Below are 22,575 nucleotides of genomic sequence, written 5' to 3' on the forward strand. Positions count from 1 at the left end.
TTATAGAAGGAGTTGTATTATAGAAGGAGTTGTGTTATAGAAGGATTGCTTCAAGTTCCCCTTTGAGGAGCTCCACAGGAAATAAGCCATTTAGGAGACAGGTCCCCATTTCTCTGGGCTCACCATTGCTTCCAAGAAAAAAAAAAAAAATCCCCCAAAGAATGGCAAATTGTACAAGGGAAGGAGCTATTTCTCAGTGTTCTTTAGACTTAATAGAGTATTATGTACTGTTACTATTTTTTTTAGGTTGACAAAAGTAATACATTGTCTCTGGTGACTCCCTGAATGCTCCTTTGTAGCTTAATAGTTGAGGCTGATATTCAGAATACCTGGACAGCTATGGATGGCAGGGGCTTCTCTAGGCTAACTTTAGCTCTCTTGTCTCCTGAATAATTTGAGGGGTGGCAAGGGATGCAGTCTGTTAACCTCTTTGAGACTGTACAACAGAAATACATTACATTTGACTTAATATAAACTCAACAGTTATTTAACGAGTCCTATTGTGGTCCTTGTCCTTTACAGATACAAAGATAAAAGTAAGCAACAGTCTCTATCCTTGAGAAACGCATTGGGAAATAAGGCTGGCTGACGTGGCTCACGCCTGTAATCTCAACATTTTGGGAGGCCGAGGCGGGAGGATCACCTGAGTTCCAGAGTTCCAGACCAGCCTGGGCAACCTATTGAGACCCCCTCTCTACTCTCCCCCCCCCAGAAAAAAAAAGGGTGTGGTGGCTCATGCTTGCCCAGTGCCTGCGGTCCCCAAAACAACAAAATACAAAACAAAAGGAAGAAAGAGGAAGTAGAGATTTTAACTTAAGTGTAATAAAATTTGCTCATACTATGTTAGCTGTATGAACAAAATGCTGTGGGAAATAGGCGAGTAATATAGCTCACAAGGTTGCTGTGGGGGTTAACAACAAAAAGGGAAATATATGTGTAAATGAAAAAAAGTCAGTCTTAGGCTTAATTATCACTGAGTAAACATTGCCTTTACATTATTTTGGCGATCTGGAGAACCGGCAGCCCTCGCCATTCAGGAGTTGTTAGCTCCCTAAGCGTCAGGTTTCTTTAGTCTGGCTGAACCAAAAGGAGTTTCTGCTTAGCTAGGCAGGGCCGGGGACAACAGCTTCTGCGAGCCTGCGATTGTGGCGGCAGGTATACTCGGCGGTTTACGGTAGTGGGCGGGCCCCAAATCCCCATGTGGTCCCGACATCATTGACATGGCGGAATCCCCCATCAAACCCTCCTGGTAGTTATTTGAGCGGCGGCGGCGGCGGCGGCGGCTGGAGGAGGAGGAGAGCGGCGGCGGCGGGAGCAGCAAGGGGGCGTCAGGAATCCTTTGGGCTGCCGGCTGGGAAGGCGTGGGCGACCCGGTGTGTGGTGCGCCCGGAGCCCCGCGTTTCAGCCCTAGGGAAGGTAAGGCGTGCAGGAGCCGGGAACTGGAGGAGACCCGGACCCCACGCGCAATCGCCGTGTCCGGTGCACTGGAAAGCCCCGGCCTGACGCCGAGTCCGCCAAAGTGCGTCCCTGTCCCGGGAGCGCCCTGGGCTTCCCGGCAAAAACTTGGCGCCGGAGTGCTGGGGCGCCCCGCGCTCGCCTGGGCACCCCGGGAACACGGGACCCGGGAGGGGGCGGCCCCCGCCTTTCTGGGGTCGGGTTCCCCGCCTGTGCTGCCTGCCTCAGGGTTTGCAGTAGTGAAAGAAACGGGTAGATTCCTCTTAAAAAAAAAAATTGGGGCAGTGGCTCGCGGCCTCCTCCCACCCCCAGCCTTCCCAGCAGATTTTGTCCGAGGAATCCGCTCCCCCTCCCGGAATCTCCGCGGCAGGAACGCTGCCCAGGAGGGGGAGGGCGGGCGGCGAGGCCGAGGAATCTTCGACGTGTCACTTTCTGAGGCTGTAGATTTCCATATGGTGGAGGAAAGAGGGCGGGTGTGCGAAGTGGGGCTGGAAGTTGGGGCCGCCTCTCCGCGCCGGCGGGGGCAGTCGGGGGCCTCGAACCCGGGGATGCTCTCGGGGAGGGTCCCGAGCCCGCGCCGGCCTGGCTCCCCCGCCCCCGGCTGGGCCTCTCCGGGACACTCCCCGCCCCGCTGCTGGCCACCTCCGAGCGCGCCACGTCCTCCCTCCCCGTCCTGCCCCCCGGGCTCCCCCCGGGCTGGGGGCGGTAACCGGCGGCCGCGGCCGGACTTGGCGAGCCTGGCGGCTGGAAGCTCGGGCGGGGGAGCGGGGCGCGGCGGGAAGGAGCGGGCGACCCGGTGTGTGGGCCAGCGGAGCTCCGGTCAGTCCGTCACCCCGAGGGGCGCCTCGGCCGGGGGTGGGGCGGGCGGGCGGAATCTGCTCCCCGAGGCGGCCAGGAGAGGCCGCGCGGACCGTCTGGTGCCCGCGGCTGGGCTGGGGCCGGCAGGCGTGGGAAGGGCCTGTCACTCTCGGCAGAAAGTGGGGCCTCGGGCTGTGCCCGCGAACTTTCCCAGAGGTCCGGGTCCTGGCGTCCCGTGGGAGCCAGAGGACCCGGACCCGCCGTCTCGGGAGACTGGGCTGCGCCGCCCGTCGGCGCCTTTGGCGGGGAGGCTTCCAGGAGTGCGCGGTCGGAGTTGGAGCTTTTGGAATCTCAGCTCCCACCCTGCCATCCCAGACGAAGGGAAGCAATGGCATTTTATTCAGACATTGCCGTTTGCAGACTTCCTTAAAAGTTATAACTTTTTATTTTCTTTTCTCCTCAACTCAGCATTTTCTTTAAACAAAATTTAGAATTTGGCCGCAATGGGTCAACGCTGGGGCCAAAAATCCACAGGTTTATCTCTCCATCCCTGCTGGTTTCTAGTCCCCCTCCCCCTCTGCCCTCCCAGGCTTAATCATATTTTGGAACGGGTGAGGTCTTTTGTTGGGTGGGCACCTCCTGATTGCTTGTCTGTTTATTTTTTAATGTGCAACTAATTTGATTTGAATTTCCTCCAGTTTCCAGGCCTTCCTAGGGAAAGCTAAGGGAGAGGGAATATGCTTTTTAAAATCGTTTTCTTTCTTTCTCCTTCTCTCTCCTTCCTTCCTTCTCCCTCCCTCCCTCCCTCCCTCCCTCCCTCCCTCCCTCCCTCCCTTCCTTCCTTCCTTCCTTCCTTCCTTCCTTCCTTCCTTCCTTCCTTCCTTCCTTCCTTTTCTTCTCCTCCTCCTTGTTCTTCTTTTTTTTTTTTTTAAATAAATGTGGCAGGAGGTGGGGCATTGAGAATGGGGAGGCACGGTGGTTGTGGGCAAAGAGTCAGAAGGAGCAGACAGACCCGGAAGAAAAGGAATCTGCTCTGGAATAACACTTTTTTTTTGAGGCTTCAGGCCTTGGGCAAAATTGCTTCGCTCTGTAATGATTTCTGCTGCCGGAGTTGCTCCTCCACCCCTAAGTTAAAGCTGTGACCCTAGGTGCCTGGGCAACGCCCCACAGTGGATAGCAGCCGGGAGCGCTGGTTTTGTGCCTTTTGTGGGGGCCCTTGGTTCCCCCTCATTGGAGGCTGACTCTGAAATTTACTGGATCAGTAAATTTCCTGGCTCCCTGGGAGCAGCTGTTAACGAGGATAAAGTCTTTGGGCATGTTTCTGGCCCTGCGAAAGGACCTCACCCATGAAGGTACAATTCTCACTTTGTTTAGATACCAGAGGGGCACCCACAGGCTGACTGAGAATGAGGCGTAGTTGATTAAAAAAAAAAAAATCAGTCATTACAAAATTGTTTTTAAACTCACGTGCTTTTAAAGTGTTGTGGTTTAAATGACTTTAAGATAAAAAAAAAATTCATCTGTAAAGACAGTGTTCATTTAAAAGATGTTAAAACTGCAGGATCTCATCATGAAATAGGAGGTTGTAGCTTCTAATTACAGTATACACAATTTCAGAAAGATATTCCGGTAATCTTTTAAGACAGACTTTATAAATAGCGCACATCAGACGATGGGTTATATTGGAGAGCCAGTCTTCTGGGGTTTCTTGAAGAATGCTTGGGATCTGTGAGGAAGCTCTAGGCTCTTGGAGCCTAGGTAACAGTTTACTCAGTAGGAGTTTGTGCTCCTTTTGCTCAATACTTTATTTAACCTGGTAGCATTTGATTGATAGGTTCATTAGAAGCTAACTAGAAGAATTTCCCACACTTGTCAGTTTGGAAAATGAGGCCCCGGAAGGGAAAGTGACTTGTCGAGGGTCACCATTATAGACGAAAGTTTAATACAGGATTGTGTTAATAGCTCCTTTCTGGGGTATCTGATGTGTACTAAGCACTAATTCCTGTGCTTTTATACATTATCTCATTAAAATTCGAATAGTCTTTCGATTTAGGTTGTGTTATGCACACTTTACAAATAAGGGCATTGAGATTTACAGAAATTAAGTAACTTGCATAAGATCACGTAGCTACCAACGGTGTCATCCAATGGAATTTTCTTACGTGTTGGAAATGGTTCTGTCTGTGCTGTCCAGTTTAGCAGCCACAAGGCACATATAACTGTCTTTGAAATGCAACTAGTGGACTGAGAAACAACAGTTTAATTATTTTTTTTGGAATGGAGTCTCGCTCTGTCGCCTAGGCTAGAGTGAGTGCAGTGGCGCAATCTCGGCTCACTGCCACTTCTGCCTGGCGAGTTGACATGGATTCTCGCTCTGTGTCCCAGGCTGCAGTGCAGTGGCGCGATCTCGGCTAACTGCAGCCTCCGCCTCCCGGGTTCAAGCGATTCTCCTGCCTCAGCCTCCCGAGTAGCTGGGATTACAGGCGCCTGCCACCATGCCCGGCTAATTTTTATATTTTTTAGCAGAGACGGGTTTTCACCGTGTTAGCCAGGCCGGTCATGAACTCCTGACTTCAGGTGATCCACCCGCCTCGGGCTCCCAGAGTGCTGGAATTACAGGCGTGAGCCACCGCACCCGGCCTAAGTTTTATTTACTTGTAATTTCCACTTGTGGCTAGTGGTTACCATACTGGAGAGCAAAGTGTAGAACTTTTTGACTCCCAAATCTTTCACATGTAGCTTGGTCATATTGCTCTTTATTTTACTTTGAGACAGAGTCTCCTTCTGTTACCCAGGCTGGAGTGCAGTGGCATGATCATGGCTCACTGTAGCCTCCACTTCCCAGGCTGAAGTGATCCTCTCACCTTAGCCTCTCCAGTAGCTGGGACTACAGGTGTGCACGCTACCATGCCAGGATATTTATTATTATTATTATTATTATTATTTTTTTTTTTTTTGTAGAGACAGGTCTCACTATGTTGTCCAGGCTGCATACTGCTCTTCAGATCTCTTAGTTCATTTTTCTTTCTTCTATGATATCAGAAGTTACATTCAGCCCTTAAATGGAACTTAAAGACCGAGTTAGCTATAGCTCAACTTTGCTTTCCTATGTAGAGTGGATAAAATATGCATATTATTTGTTAACTATTTGGTTTTAAAAACAATGCTTACATGTCATAGTTAAAGCTGGTGGGAAGCCGGGCGCGGTGGCTCACGCCTGTAATCCCAGCACTTTGGGAGGCCGAGGCGGGCGGATCACAAGGTCAGGAGATCGAGACCACGGTGAAACCCCGTTTCTACTAAAAATACAAAAAATTAGCCGGGCGCGGTGGCGGGCGCCTGTAGTCCCAGCTACTCAGGAGGCTGAGGCAGGAGAATGGCGTGAACCCGGGAGGTGGAGCTTGCAGTGAGCCGAGATTGAGCCACTGCACTCCAGCCTGGGCGACAGAGCGAGACTCTGTCTCAAAAAAAAAAAAAAAAAAAAAAAAAGCTGGTGGGAAAAACTTTAAATGACATGTTCTTTTTTGTTTTAATATAGGAATTGTACATAGGAATTGCTGAAAAAGTAGTCAGAGCTTGTTGGTTATTTTAGTGTAATAAAAGAGTACAAATAGGAAACAATATGAAAAGTCAGTAATAGAAAGTTGAAAAAAATGATCCTCTCATACCCATGTTCATCCGTTCATTGGACAGTTCTTTTCAGATGACTTCATAAGTATCAGTAAACCATTATTCACTTTTCCTTATGTAGCTGCAGAAGTAATCTGAAGAATCAAAATTATTCTTTTACTATCAGAGTATAAAAATCAAATATCAAACACATTGGATTCATCCATGAATTGGGAAGAATATGTGTAAGATTAAAACAGTAAGAAAGATCTGTTTGATGCAGATGATCAAATACTTTTCTGATGAGTGGATTTAATTTAAATTCATTGAATTTTAGAGTTTCATTTGCTAAAAGGAATTTCAACAACTTTCTGATTTTGTATGGAATGGTGAATATTCCAACTCATGTTAAAGTAAGCATTCTTTTATCTAGATTGGATTCTATCTATACATATCCTATAACCCAATACCTTTTTTTTTTGGTGCACTACCCTCAGGAAAAGGCAAATTATAATGTAATCTCTTTTTATTAGGATTTTTAAGAGGCAACTGCTAGGTTCAGTATAAGTATATCTGAATCTACTGTATCTTCCATAGTTATAGTACTGTCCAGGGATAATTGCAGTTCATAATCTTTAGACATATCCTGAAGGACCTATGTCTGTAAATTATCTTAAAATTGTTCTAAGTTATTTTAGTGTTATGTGAATTACATTGCTTCCAGCTCTTTGAAAATTGTTAATTCAACTGCAGGTAAGGCGTCAGTTACTGAGACTGTTCAGATAACTGAAACATCCTGTTCATACCCATTCCTGACCATTGGGACCACTGTACTATTTTCAAGGATAAGATACCACTGTACTATTTTCAGGATAAGAACCATGTTATAAATAGGATTATAGTGTCCTAGTGAGTGTGACAAATATAGGAAACATGATTTAACCCATGACATATGGTTTGATTTGTAGGACATCCCCAAGTGCTTAATACAAATGACAAATTTACTATAATTTTAAGGAATAAAGATGTTTAAATGATGGACAAAGATTGAGGGCCACATCTGAGCATCAGTTTGAAATCAGAATATCTTCTCTGCTAAGGGATAACTTTACTTTCTAGCTGGGTCCTTGATAAGCTTTTGAATCTCTCTTAGTCTGGGTTTCCTTATTTTAATATAAGGAGGAAAGATCTAACTCATACCTTTTCAAATGGTTGTCACAAGGGATTAATGAGTCAGTGTATTGAAAAGTGTTTGGCAAAGCCTTATACAAACCCCATAGTTCATTATATTCCAAAGTTTAAAACTGAGCTGGTCCTATGGTATTTCTTTTTTTTTTTTTTTTTTTTTTTTTTTTTTTTTTTGAGACGGAGTCTCGCTGTGTCGCCCAGGCTGGAGTGCAGTGGCCGGATCTCAGCTCATTGCAAGCTCCGCCTCCCGGGTTTTTACGCCATTCTCCTGCCTCAGCCTCCCGAGTAGCTGGGACTACAGGCGCCCACCACCTCGCCCGGCTAGTTTTTTTTTCTTTTTGTATTTTTTAGTAGAGACGGGGTTTCACCGTGTTAGCCAGGATGGTCTCGAACTCCTGACGTCGTGATCCGCCCGTCTCGGCCTCCCAAAGTGCTGGGATTACAGGCTTGAGCCACCGTGCCCGGCCTTTCCTATGGTATTTCTTTGCACATTTTCAGAGACCTCCAAATTGTGCTTGGACAGTTGGAAAAATGATTTATTTTTCTCTTTGTGATCAGTAAATAAGGTCCAAGCTTTAGATGTTGTATTTTATTTTCACCCCACTCCTAATGGAATAGGTGATTTGTGACCTCTCCAAAGTTGTACTGTACGTAAGTTGTCCCATGTCTGTGTTTTTGGGAAGTTGGTCTCTAGCTGGGCTAGTGTTGCTGAAGTGGGCAGGCCAGGCTTGATTCAGGGCTGTTTTTGAGGTGGCGGGGGAGAAGTGCAGTCTCTTAGAGGAACTTTCAGTACTGAATGATAGAGTCATAAGGTTTTACTCCTTGTATGTTATCTTAGCCTATTACTTGAGCTTTCAGCAATTACAGCTAAGAATGGAAAAGAATCATATTTTCAGTGTAGGGGAATCTTTGCAACCTACCTGCCTTTCCACTTTAGAAATCACAATTGCCTTTTCTTCATGTTAATGAGGTTAATCCATTAAGTGGGATTTTTATGTGGTAAGACATTATTTTCAAGTAAATTAATTCTCACTCTTAAAGCTGTTGAGAATTCACTTAGGTGGTTGAGGAGAAGCTTTGTACTTTAGTTTCTGAGTGCCTTTATATATGTATTTTCCCTTAAAATATATAGTATGGTTATGGCATTATGTGTTTTAAAGAGGGAGAGAATGCTTGAATTATTGTGGCTAGATAGGGGCAGGTAGACAAGCACAGGCCCAACTGGAAGGACGACTTGATGGTACTTGAGCACTTTGCAAGGTATATCCAGTGAGAGGCCAGACCCTAGTAACAAGCTCACCTGGAGGGGAGTTTGTTCATGGTGCAGGTTTAATGTCAAGGACCAGTTCTTGGAAACAGAAGGTATGTCGGGTGCCAATTGAAGATCAGGGGACAGAAATGTTTTTAAAACCACCAAGTATAAATCACATAAGATCGATAGACAGTCGTGATCAGCCATCTACATACAGATGAGGATGTTTGTCAGTTTGAAAATATTCGATTCTTGAATTTTTCTTTGTTTCTCCCCGGTTAAGATATGCAAGTTTAGCGTTCTGTCAGTGTTGGATCAGAATTTCTGATGCCCTTGGCAATACTCAGTGTCAGTTTAGACATTGCCTTCTAATTTTTTTTTCTTTTCCTTTTTTAAGATACAGCATTTCACTGCTGCTGGAGTGCAGTGGCTCTATCGTAGCTCACTATGGCTTCGAACTCCTGGGCTCAAGTGATCCTTCCACCTCAGCCTCCCCAGTATGGCTATAGCTAGGACTATAGGTTCACGCCACCATGCCTGGCTAATATTTTTTTTTATTTTTATAGAGACAGGGCCTCACTTTGTGGCTCAGGCTGGTCTCTAACTTCTGGCTTGAAGCAGTACCCCTGCTTCAGCCTTCCAAAGTGTTAGGATTATAGGTATAAGCCACCTTGCCCGGCCCTGTTTTGTTTTTATAATATCATTAAAATACCTCATCAGCTTCAAATAACCATTTTGTGGGGTGGTGGGGGATTTTTCAGAAATGGTGTTGAGTCACAGTGTTATTTGAGGTTCTAGTAAGTATCAAAGTGTGTCTTGTGTTAAATGATTCTTTTTGAGCTTAAAATGTAATTTCATTTCAGTTACTTGTTTATTGACTCAGAATGCATATTTTGAGATCTAGACCAGGTTCTTTGTTAATGGAATATTCTACTGTGTTCTGATGTTTTTGGAATCTTGTATAGAGAACAGTATCTACCACCAAACTCCTAAGGCTGGATGGTGGTTAAGTTCAATTCTTTGCTACCTTCTGAAATTTGAGAAATACTAAAACTGGAGCACCTTCAGGCTGTGTTAGACTTTAAGCCTTCTAAATTATATTAGAATTTAAGGATACATCTTTGTTTTTACCCTGGAAAGAGTAGTAAAGATTTTCATAAAGGCCAACTAGTCATAAAAACTTACTTAAATGATCTTAACTCACAATTATGAAAAGTTTTCTGTTGAAATAATTGTCTAGAAAGTGATCTTTATACATGAACAAAGGTAGGATGTTTTAGAAATAATTGAAGATTCTAAGATCCCAGGAAATATAATGGTTTAATTTATTTTTAAGGGATTTAAGATTCCCCATAGCCTATGAAAGAGGGGTCTCTATTAAAAATAACTCCATTGTTCTAGATGTAACTAATTAGGGATTTGCAATTATCCAGGCAAGGCTAGGATAAAGTTTGGCTGCCTATTCTATATGAAAAGGTTTTACTGTAAATATCAAGTTTAAATAGATCTTTAGAGGAATATTTACCTAATTAAAAGAACAAACCACTTTTTAAGCACCTTGGGAAAAATCAATTTACTTAAAAGCAGTGTAAAAGTGCAGAATGCATTCACTGATGCTGGACTGCTGGTGGTCTTTTCATAGAGATACAGAAGCCCCTGGAAAGTCAGTGTTCTCTGTGGATTGCCATGAAATAAATGTTGATTGACTCAATGCTATCATGTGAACTACAAACAGTTTACCAGCAATGGGTAGAACTATATTATTTGCTTGCAAAATATATCACAACAATAAGCACAGTATCTGCCTCCGCCACCCCACCCCACTCCACTCTACCAATAGACTCCAACTATGCCTATTTATTGGTTTTGGTGTTTTTCTAGTGACATTTGTTTTGCTACTTGTTAACTTCTTTTGTCACGTGTAAGCATTTGATGGCAGATTGGTGAGAGCAGGTGTTAAAAGTTTAAGAACATCATTATTGCTTTTAGCTCATTTCTTCTGCCTTCGTGTTTGGGCAGGATTGTGGAGAGTCCTGAGTTTAGTATTTAGATAAGCTAAAATTGCATGTCCTCCTCCAGACTTTTACTAAAGCAAGATTCTCCTGGGCAGCTTAGTTCCAGGTACTGTATGAACTTGCCAGTAACAAGAGTAAGTTTCTTTTAAAAGATTTCTGGATATTTTATGTTTCATACTCAGTTACTCATATGCGACGTTTTCTAGTATGTGACTACTTAGGGGTCAGATTTGACCAGTTTTACAGTACAAGTTGTACGTATAGGATACTTAATGTATTTCTAGGACATTATGCTTCATTTTCTCTTAATATTTTAAAGGTTTTAAAAAACCCATTCTATACCTTCTATATCTTTTACTGTTTAAATCATTCAATGGGAAAGAAAATAATAAAAGTCTTTAGATGCTGTTTCTGATTTTTCGATCATGGTTTTTTTAATCTCAAGAAAAATAATTCTGATTAAGAAATAGAGGTAAACATTATTCTGAAGTAGTGAATTAGAGAACACTTAAATATATTGAGCTGGAATCCTTGTGTATTGCTTTTGGGAATGTTAAATGATACAGCTACTGTGGAAAACAGTTTTGTAGTTCATAAATATTTACACATAGAAATACTATGTGATTCAGCAATTCCATTCCTATTCCTGTACGCAAAAGAAAGCAGGGACTCAGGTACTTAAAAGCCAGTGTTTATAGCAGCATTATTCACAATACTTAAAAGGTAGAAATGATCCATGTCTATCAACAGATGAATAAACAAAATATGATATTATATATTGGAATATTATGGTACAGTGGAATGTTATTCAGCTGTAAAAAGGCAATTCTAATACATGCCATAACATGAATGAATCTTGAAAACATTATGCTAGGTGAAATAAGCCAGACACAAAAATTTAAGTATTGTATATATCTACTGGCATGAGATGACTAGGATGGGTAAATTCATCGAGACAAAAAGTAGAATAGAGATTACCAGGGCTTGGGGGAAGGGAAAATGGAGAGATAGTGTTTCATGGGTTTAGAATTTCTGTTTGGGATGATAAAAAAAAGTTCTGGAAATGAACAGTGGCGATGGTTGTACAACATTATGAATGTATGTAATGCCACTAAGTTGAATACAGAAAATGGTAAATTTTTTGTTATGTATATCTTATGACAATTAAAAAATGCCAAAGTAAATATTGAAGATGTATCCTACACAGTCTCCATATGCCTGTTTACTCCACTTGGTCTACTTCAGGCAGGTATATAGGTAGTTATTTTTTCCTCATCTCTCTGTTGCAGTGTAAATGGAGATTTCCCTAGGCCATTTTTTGGAGATCAGAGAGTTTCCTTATTTTATTATCTGACTTAAATTTAAGAGGAAAATGTTTAAAAGTAGATCTCTGGAGGGGAAAAAAGGGCATTTTAATATTGAGATGAATCAGGGAGTTTATTAATATTTGCAGACCATGTAAGCACATGAAGATAATCTATCCTGAATAGCACAGCGAGTCATTTAGAAATCCAGGAGTAGGTGTACAATCGGACCTGTCACATTTTCTAACCTTTAAACATTGTTTTTTTTTGAGACGGAATTTCGCTCTTGTTGTCCAGTGTGGAGTGCAATGGTGTGAACTTGGCTCACCCCGACCTCTGCCTCCCGGGTTCAAGTGATTCTCCTGCCTCAGCCTCATGAGTAGCTGAGATTACAGACATGCACCACCACCCCCGGCTAATTTTGTATTTTTAGTAGAGATGGGGTTTCTCCATGTTGGTCAGGTTGGTCTCGAACTCCCGACCTCAGGTGGTCTCCTTGCCTCTACCTCCCAAAGTGCTGGGATTATAGGCATGAGGCACCGCGCCCGGCCTAACCTTTAAACATTTTATTCATTCTTGACATCATTAGTACTGTGGAAAAACTTTGATTTCTGTTTAAGAGAAATGGTCTAAGTCATCTCTTTACTCATGTTGGAAATGCATTAGGTGTTAGAATTCTTTAGTTCCTTAGACTGTAAAACCAAATTACAAAAGGGATAGAATGGAAGAAACCACATATATTTTGTTTTATTCCTCTGAACTTGTCTCTAGCATCTAATGATTGCATAGTAGGTTCTGCTCCCTCTGTTTTTTCTTGTGAGGTATTTGATGTTGAGTGTAGCTGGATCACATTTACCAAAAGATGGGCAAGATTTTCATTTAATGTTGGGATACCAAAGCCTAAACGTCAGATGAAAAGTACGTATACTCAAAATGTCAGATAAAAATTCTAATGGAAAGATTTAAATTCAAATGCAAGTAAGTTCTTAAGGAAAATTACATACCATTGGCTACCACAAAATGTTTACCATTCATTCCGGAACTCCTGGAAAACAGTGTCAGATTACAAGAGTGTGATAGTAATGTGTACGTGCATTCTCTGTGGGTATATTTTCTTTTTCTTTTTTTTTTTTTTTGAGATGGTGTCTCACTGTGTCACCCAGGCTGGAGTGCAGTGGCATGATCTCGGCTCACTGAAACCTCCATCTCCCGGGTTCATGTGATTCTCTTGCCTCAGCCTTTGGATCAGCTGGGGGCACGTGCCACCATGCCTGGCTAATTTTTGTATTTTTAGTAGAGACAGGATTTCATCATGTTGGCCAGGCTGGTCTCCAACTCCCGACCTCAGGTGATCCACCAGCCTTAGCCGCCCAAAGTGCTGGGATTACAGGCGTGAGCTACCACGCCCGGCCTCTGTGGGTATATTTTCTTTTGTGTGTGTGTGTGTGTGTGTGTGTGTGTGTATAGTGTGTATATATAGTGTATATACTCTTTATATAGTGTGTGTATATATATTGCTGTGTATATAAATGGCTTGATACAGCTCCACTCAATGAGCTTTTCATACCATAGCTATCACTTTTGTGGCCTACTAATTTCTCTGGCAGTAGGGTCATTACTATATCAAAAGGTATTGAGAGTCATGGTCTCCTCATATCCGGGAGCGATATGAAGAATTACTACATTGCTTTAGAATGCTCTTAAATGATTTTGGGCTATTCAAAAGAAAATGATCTCCCTTTTTTTTTTTTTTTTTTTTTTTTTTTTTGCATATCCTTGTTATGTTCCAGAGCCGTCATTTTAGATAACTTATTTTCTTTTCTTTTTTTTCTTTTTTGAGACGGAGTTTCGCTCTTGTTGCCCAGGCTGGAGTGCAATGGCGCGATCTCGGCTCACCGCAACCTCCGCTTCCTGGTTTCAAGCCATTCTCCTGCCTTAGCCTCCTGAGTAGCTGGGATTACAGGCATGCGCCACCATACCTGGCTAATTTTGTAATTTTTTTTAGTAGAGACGGGGTTTCTCCTAACTTAACCATTTTCTTAAATTTCTTCTAGCACTTTATCTGTACTTTTCAGAAGACTTGACTTTTTCATTGTTGCCTAATAGTCTCCTTGTCTCCCTTATTTGTGAGTAGGGGGATGATTTCTGATTTAACTTGGGGTCTTTTCATCGTGGATACACAGTAAATGTTCATTTGATGGCTGCGTGGCTGGATCCCCAGTTTGAATGTACCATTTAAACTTAGTGCCTTTCAATAAGAATGATACAGTGGACTTTGGGGACTCAAGGGGAAAGGTTGGGAAGAGGGTGAGAGGTAAAAGACTACAAATTGGTTTCAGTGTATACTGCCCAGGTGATAGGTGCATCAAAGTCTCATAAATCACCGCCAAAGAACCTACTCTCTTGGGAACATGGCCTATATTTGGCATTTTTGTGTTTCCATGATGTTCTTGAGTTTTTTCCTCCAAGTAGGGAACTAATAAATGTTTAATCAAACAAATGAAGATGAAAGGTATGAGTCACCTGTAGTGCAAAGCTAGCTTTTTATTCATTGCTATTTTAAAGAAATGAATGTTCTTCAGAGAATACATGACTTTTTTCATGTCTCTATTAGATTGTGAATTGATTTGGAAAATTCTGATAAAAAGCCGTATTTCTGTTCCATGAAAATATGGGCCCTCCATTACATGCGTTTTGTTTATTGGAGTCAGTTCAAATTATGTTAAGGGAATTATTTTTTAAAATAATGTAACTTTTCAGAGGTTTGTGGTAGTTTTAAATGATCCTTTTAAAAAATAATCTTTGTCTTTTTTCTTTTTTCTTTTCTTTTCTTTTTTTTTTTTTTTGAGACAGGGTCTGGCTCTGCTGCCCAGGCTGGAGTGCAGTGGTGCGATCTCTGCTTACTGCAGCCTCCACCTCCTGGGCTCAAGTGATCCTTCTACCTCAGCCTCCGGCAAGGTGCTCAGCTAATTTTTTTTTTTTTTTTTGGTAGAGATGGGGTCTTGCCATGTTACCCAGGCTGGTGTGGAAGTCCTGGGCTCAAGCGATCCGCCCGCCTTGGCGTCCCAACGTGCTGGGATTACAGGCATGAGCCACGCCTGGCCTTAAATGATCCTTTTATAAGTGAAATTCTAGAAAGGACGTATTAAGGGACAGAAACCCTCTCCTCCCCCAAATGTGCCTTGCCGAGCTGTTGGAGGCTCAGCTGAAAGAGTTGATTCTGGCCAAGTGTTGGTTAGTGCTAAACTAAGCCATGGAGAAAGGGTCAAAGAGCATGCCTTGGAAAGAACTTGAGGAGAATGACCTCAGCTATTTGCAGGGGGAGTTAAAGACTGTTAAGAGAAGAATCTCCTGGGACATTATAGGGCTGTGTGTTTGGAGAGGGCGGTGCCTGTGGGGCTCTTGTTCTTTAGATCTGGGGTGGGATCTGGAAATCTTTATTAAGTGTTTCAGGTGAATTATATGATCAGACAAGTTTGGGGAACTCGGAGTTGGGGAGTTGGCCCTCTTGGTATTCTGTCCCTTTAAGGTTTTCGATCTAATGGCTGGAAAGAGGTGAGAATAGTGCTTAGATTAAAGGATTCCAGTTAGGAGATAGGGCAAAATTGAAGGTTTTAATCATCATATTCCTTGGAGTAAAATGATAGCCAGCTATTGGCAGTTTTATATAGAAATGAGGACACTTTTGTGCACTGTACTTCCAAACCCTCTGACCACAAGGCAGATGTAAAATGCAGTAATAGTGGCCAACAATTTTCCAGCACTCACTACTTGCCAGGCACTTTCATGTAAATACGTATTCCATCCATATGTATATTCTGTGTGTGTGTGTGTATACATCTATCCATTTATATACACACTTTCATTAAAAATAATTCTGGAAGATACTCTGTTTTTCTGTAGGTGTTTCCAGTGTCCACAACAGAAGCTGGTACATATTGAGTGCCCCCATAAGTGTTCATTGAGTGAATCAAAGATGAGAAGGCATACTCGAAAACATTAAAACACTTTCCTAGGGTCCCTTAGAGTGATTTAAAACCTTTTTTCAGCTGTATCTCATGGCTTCTCAGTAGTTCAGGTTCATGATCTTATTTGTATCTCTAGACTTGGCACAGTGTCTGTGTTCCCAGGCGGCTGAATACGAAGGCTAAATATTAGCTGAATGCCTTCTACGTGTTCAACCGGTCTATTGTCTAGAAAACTAAAATCTAGGCTGGGTGTGGTGGCTCACACCTGTAATCCCAGTACTTTGGGAGGCCGAGGTCGGTGGATAACCTGAGGTCAGGAGTTGGAGACCCACCTAACCAACATGGTGAAACCCGTCTCTACTAAAAATACAAAAATTTGCCAGGTGTGGTGGCAGGCACATGTAATCCCAGCTACTCGGGAGGCTGAGGCAGGAGAATCATTTGAACCCGGGAGGCGGAGGTTGCTGTGAGCCGAGATCGCGCCATGGCCCTGTACTCCAGCCTGGGCAACAGGGCTAGACTCTGCCTAAAAAAAAAAAAAAACCCTAAAATTTTCTTTTGAAACAATAATATTCTGGACATTTTCCAAGGGGAAGATTTTCCTAGATTGTTCTCTGTAGTAGCAACTTAAGCTTAGAATGAAAGAAACCAGAGAATAAAAGTGTACTTCATAGAAAGTAATGTATAAGAAACGCAATAGAGTGAATGGGAAAAATCTGAGGCAGTTGGTTAAACGATAGTGAAGTTTTACCTTATTCGGACACTCTAAGTGAAGTTTTACCTTATTCGGACACTCTAAACACTCTATGAAAGGGAGTCCTTTTACTCACTGGTACAACAGTTCTGTTCATCCCCAGTAGCTTTCATTTAAGTTTATAAGAATAAGATGCTATTCCTATAATTTGCACCTGGGAAAGCAAATCCTTCTATTCCTAATACTGTTTTTCTCCTTTTAAGGTTAATGCTGTTGGGTGGTTTAGGTTGTACCTAAGGCAGCCACAGGGAGGGGATGAGCAATGGACTAGAGGGTGTCTATCTCTGAGAACTCAGAAAGCAGCTCCTGCAGTTAATTAAAGGTGGCCTCAGGATTCAGAGGAGCCTTGTGCTTTCCCAGACGGCCCGGGCTAAACCTGGGTAGCTGGCAACCCTAAATGCGTCCTTTGTTAGAAATCATGTAGGGCTCGACTCCATCTTTAGAAAGTGAGTTCACTGAAGGTGAGTTAAGGACAAGGCTCTGAAGAGCGGCCTGATTTGCTTCTTTCCTTGTGTTTGTGGAGTGGTGTGGACAAAGAGACTAAGTGAAGATGCAGCCCCCCAAGGCTGTGTTGCCTAAAAACCATTCCTGGCTTCTTCACAGGAATATTCCTTGTGGTCTAGAAGGAGCTATGTGCTTCTCTGGAGATTGTTTCCACAGAATGGTGAGGACTGTTAGAACCACCTTCTTCTTTCTCTCCTGTCTCAGGAGGGAGGCTGTAAGTGCTAAAATGCCCCCGAACGGGGGCGTGGGGGTGGGCAGCACCTCCAGAGAAGTGGTCCTTAATGCTGGCTGCCCACCTGACCCCTCTCTCTACAGTAGGAGGCAGGGAAGCCTTTGCCTCCTTCCAGCTTTCAGGACTTGCTGTGGTGGGTCCTCATGATGCAGATCACCATAGCACTGAATTAATTCCTAAGAGTATATAGTTTCTTAAATATCAATATTATACCTCAAGATGTAAAGAGAACAGTTTTAAGCATCTATCAAAGGAGGAATAGATTGTAATTTTAGGATTTGAGTGTTTTATTTCCTTATATTTCTTTAAAATTGCTTGGACTCTCTTCTCTCTAACCTCACACACTTTCACCACTATCACCAAAATTTGCTTTGTATTTATACTCATTTTTAAAGAAATTACTATAAAATCAGTAATTTGGAGTCTTTTAGGAAGTTCATCTTAAAAAAACGCCCCTTTTTTTCTTTTAAAGCAAGGTGGGAGGAGAAGAAATGGATACCAATTTTTAAGGTTTATATTTTATTTCAGGCTTTGTTTAGCAATACATATCTTAATGTACTATACAATTTCCTCACTAATGAAGAAACATAATTATTTCCAGTTTTATTTGTTTTTGGACCTATTTGCTATGTGATTATTGTCCTGTAGCTTTAATTAGATCTTATTGACACCTGTGGCAATCTCAATAATTTGAAAACATAGCTTTTTAGCTTTTACCATTTGCTTATTGTATTCAATTTAAACAGGGAAACAGTGTCACTTCCTGTTTATGTTTCGCTTTGCAGTTCTCTTAAATTAGTTCAGTGTCCTCGGGAGTTCATTCAAACCTATGAGGACATACTAGTTGACAAAAAAAGAACAGAGGATTCAAATAAATGTCTTTAATAGATTATTTTAGCTTCATTTCATTTAGTGTGATTTTGGGTCCAAAGTGTTTGCCATTAACGTTCTAATTGCATGTTTGTCTTCCTTGTTTTCGTGAGGAGCAGGGGCAGTAGGAGTGAGTAGGGGAGAACAGGCGATGACTGGGGAAGGATGTGGCACTGATGAAGGTGACTGAGCTTGTTCCCAGTATGTTTCATGTGGGATGGCAGGTTTTCTAAATTCTAGTTTCCTCTGGGTCATCGGTAAGTCCAATAGAGGGACGATTCTAGCCTGATGTCAGATGTCCTGCTTAGCAGACTAATGAAGGACTTTTTTTAAAAAAAAATATATATTTTTAACACAGATTGGTGTATTTGTATATCTTCAGTAAGTTTCAGTTTTAGCCAAGAAATAATCTTTCATAACGTTTTTCATGAGAAAGCATAGAATGATTTTCTAGAAAGTTTAATGGCAAGATGTATTAGATGAAAGGGAAACTTTTTTTTTTTTTTTTTTTGAGACGGAGTCTCGCTCTGTCGCCCTGGCTGGAGTGCAGTGGCCGGATCTCAGCTCACTGCAAGCTCCGCCTCCCGGGTTTACGCCATTCGAAAAGGAAACATTTTTAAGGAGACCATGCTTCTTGGGTATTCTTGAGCCCTTGTCTGTAGATAATAGCTGGTTAAACAGTTTTCATAATTGGAGGGGATATGGGAAACTACTCACTTAACTTGGAGTTGATATTTTTGGAGTTAATATTTTGGTGCTCTGGAAACATCTGAGTTTGGGACTGTACTGTGCACATCTCTCACTGGTTAAATTGCCCAGCCTCTCAGTGTCTTCTTAGGACTCTCAGTGTTTTATGCTCAGTCTCTCTGTGTTACGACTTGTTACTTGTTACGACTGTTTGGCTCAACATAGTGTTTTGAATTAGCGATTAGTAAGTGGTAGCTGCTGCTGTTTTATTATTTTATTGCTTTATTCTGTGACTACAGACAGATTTAATTGTTGGATGTATTTCTTAATGGGATAATTATTTAAAAACATTCCCAGTTACTTTAAAAGCATATGTGAATATTAGCCATCAGTTTTGTCTTGACCATGCCTTTGGCTCCTTGGGTGTCCCTGTTCATGAGACAGCTTTCCAGCTCATCCTTAATGTCATACTCGAGCCGTTTATCTTAGTGAGGTAGTGTGGACCTAAAATGAAATAACATATATCAAAAGCACCTGTGGGGGAAAGCGCATCTGAATGCCAAGCAGTACTTAGTTATTGCAAGTGCTACTTCTACCAATATTTTTCTTCCTTTCTGCCCCTTTAAAGAGAGGTTGTCCCTTTTTAATAGATATATGACAGCTCTGCTTCCTTTCTTAAGTCTAAGATCAAAGGAACGTTGTAATAAAGGGGAGTCACTCCCTCCCATTCCTTCTCTGTCTTTGTGGATGTTGTTCTGTTTTTTAAGAGAGATCAGGTCTTGACATTAGTGGATGCAGCTGTGGGGCTCCCAAGCCCTGCCTTTCATCTCTTGGTCACCACTGCAGACAGCGTTCTTCATCTCTGTCATGTGTAAAGACACCACTGTGGGGGAACCGTGCCTTGCAGGTTAAGTACGTAAAGTATTTCTAGAGATCCTAGCCACTCGTTGTTGTTTGGATGCACCTTTCTTTGAAATAACATAGAATGTTTGGCAGAGATGTCGATCAATAGAATAGTTTCTCTGCTTTAGAGGTACTTAAACCTCACCAGCTTCTTGTAAATTGGAAGCCTAGCTCCAAAAAAGTAAAAGTGGTTGGGGGAAGAACGAAACTTTTACAGGCAGGTTTTTTCTAGACATAAACACAGTTGAATGGAAAGGATAATAGGGATTGAAGCCTGTCTTGCTCTATGAGAGTGAACGAGCTAGTGTTAGACTTTAATGCTGAAGAAAAATAACATCTACCTTTTATTTTTTATTTTTTAAACGAGGCAGTCAGTGCAGTCTAACTGATGAAAATTAAAGGTCAATTTCTTCTGTGCTCCACCTCAGTGCATGCCTTGGGCCATGTTAATAATGACAATCCCATTATTTCCTTGCAGTAGGCAGGAAATGCTGTCTACACCCATTAGATTTGTTTGAGTGGCCCCTGGCTGGAAATGAAGAAAATTTAATTTTCTAATTTGTAGGGAGGAAAAAAAAGCATACAGTGCTACATAGAGGTTGATTCTTGGGCTGGAAGGAGCTGTCATTTTTAAAAACTTGAAATTCTGAATATTATTGGGACATTTGGCCCTAATCCACATTGAAATCATGTATGGACTTACGTGCAAGTGAGGTGTCTAGGAAACCTTTTAAAATATTGTCAGAATTGGCACAATTGTGGACGTTTTAACCACATGTTTGCAAACTGCCTAGTTGCTCACATGTCCCACTGGCTGCTGGAAACTTGCGTGAAGGAGGGCTTTGTCAGAGCTTTCTCTCAGAATATTAGTTTTGCTTTTCAGAAGCAACATTCATGTTGAAGAAAATCTGTATATTCATTAGGGTAATCGATTACTTTGTGGTTTCAATAACAACAAGAAAAAAATTATTAGTGTTACAGAGGAAAAAAATGTGAACCTGTCCTTGTACATTCTAATCATACTGCCTTGCAGAGTTACATTCCCTAATCTTAGGGCTGACTTGGTTTCTGCTACTTTTATGTCCTTTAAGAATGAGATCCTTAATTTTCTTTCTTTCTTTTTTTTGTTTGTAGCAAGTTGATGTCCCTCTTACATTTTTCCTTTTTTGATAAGCCAAAGATTTTTATTGCTATTTTGATCCCTTATTTGGTTTATTGGGATGTTCTATTACAGATCCTCAGATGGTATATAATTCATTCTGAGATACTCAATATCATACTTTCCCATGAAATACACAATGAGAAGAGGACCTTAAGTTGAAAGGACTTGCTTGAAATCAGAGGAGTAGCCAATACTACAAGAGGCAGACATTCAGTCTTTGTGTCTAGAGGAGGCAGAGTAAATCATCTTATTGTAATGGATCTGTAGTTTCCATCAAACAGAACCTCTCATTTTAGCATCATAACTTCCGGTCATATATTTGTTTTGTATTGACTGTACATATAGAGCTTCTTCGTTGCTTCTTGAAATGATATATTGGAAAAACAAGGAGTTTCTACCATCTTCATAGGAATATAGCAGTGAACCAAGAAAGTTTTATGAACATTTTCTTTTCTCTGTGTCTTAATTCCCAAAACCTTTAGCAGTTTGCCTAGAGCAGTGACCATTTTGCCTCTGACATTTTGTTTCTGGTTTTCATCAAAACCAACATCTTCCATAATGTTTATTTTCCTTATTTACTTGTCACTATAAATGCTCACAGGAAGCAGCAAAACATGGAATTAACTTTTTTAATAAGTGTAGTACTAGTGTAACTTATATGTGTGTTTTTTAAAAATACATTTTGATGATAACATGTAACATAATACATATTTAGGGGAGCATTTTAAAAATATTTTCCAAATTTATATTTTGCTTAAAAGAGGGGGGTTTCTAGTGGCCTCTTTGATATTAATAGTAAGAAGTCTTGTGATCCATAGACCTTCCCCATGGGTTTTTGGATAACTCTCAGATTAGTTCTCCTCAGGACTCCTGACACTAATTGTTCTCCATGGCATGTGGGAATTTGAAGCGTGTATGTAAAAGAGTTAAAAGACTGAAAAATTTCTCTTGATACTCAGAGAGCTTTTGGAAGTCAAAATTTTCATCTGAAAAATTGTTTTCTTGATTGAGAATTTAGGTTTGAAAGTGACTATGGATTATTAACTGGCCACCTGGCCTCTGTTATAGATTATCTGATCTATTTATTTGAAATTTATCTAGTATACTTAAATTTGGCAAGAAATCAGGGCACAAATACAAGTTAGGCGTATTGTTTATTTTTCTAAGTCAATAACACAATTCATTTTGCCATGGAAAAGTAATCATGGAAAACATTAATACCTGATAGACTATATAAACTTGCTTAACTTTTAGCATAATGATATTTTTCCAGGATGCTGACCGGGTGGTTTTATGTAAGCATGTTTATCTATAGTCCAGTGAATTAAAACTTTTAGGCAAATAAAGGGCATGTATCACTTATTCCTAAGGCAGTTCCTTTTGAATGATTCAGTTATTGAGAACTGTCATTTTGAAAGGTTTCAAACCAATTAGGCATCTTTAGATCTAAATCTTCCAGCCTTCAGCTTTAGGGAATACATATTTGGATTTGCAAGAATGTGAAGATTTAGCCAGGTAGTCACTTCCTATTAGCTGTGAGAGGTCTTTGGACTCAATTGACTGGTGCTTGTTAAATACCTGTTTTTTTTTTTTTTTTTTTTTTTTTTGGAGAATTTGTTTCCCTCCTGAAGAGAGAGCCCTCATAGTCAGTGGGACCCGTTGACAATTCTCAAATACTATCTTTTAGGATTCTCATGACTCAGTTTTGTGGTGAACTTCCGAATAAGTAATGAAAGATGGTAGATTTTAATGTAAAAGTATAGATTCTTTTAGCTGTCAGTCCTGTTGCTAGGGTGGGGAGTGGTAGTGGTGTGCTCCTTCAGGTGAGAGTGTAGTGGTGGTGGGCAGAGGGTAAGGCACGTTTATGAGTTGGC

At 41.4% G+C, this 22,575-nt stretch overlaps 1 protein-coding gene across 3 annotated transcripts in view; it reads left to right on the forward strand.

The window, feature by feature from the left end:
- Nucleotides 1-1,242: 1,242 nt before the first annotated feature.
- Nucleotides 1,243-22,575, forward strand: part of FNDC3B (fibronectin type III domain containing 3B) — a 363,826-nt gene continuing 342,493 nt past the window's right edge. The window contains exon 1 of one of the 3 annotated variants that reach the window (XM_050780053.1): nt 1,243-1,416. The gene's annotated coding sequence lies outside the window, so the exon portion shown is untranslated. Of the gene's footprint in view, nt 1,417-2,186; nt 2,275-3,170; nt 3,606-22,575 lie in introns of those variants that run through there. The other 2 variants (XM_050780054.1, XM_050780057.1) reach the window with 2 other exon arrangements.

This window comes from Macaca thibetana, chromosome 2 (assembly GCF_024542745.1).
Source record: "Macaca thibetana thibetana isolate TM-01 chromosome 2, ASM2454274v1, whole genome shotgun sequence".
NCBI classification, from domain to species: domain Eukaryota; kingdom Metazoa; phylum Chordata; class Mammalia; order Primates; family Cercopithecidae; genus Macaca; species Macaca thibetana.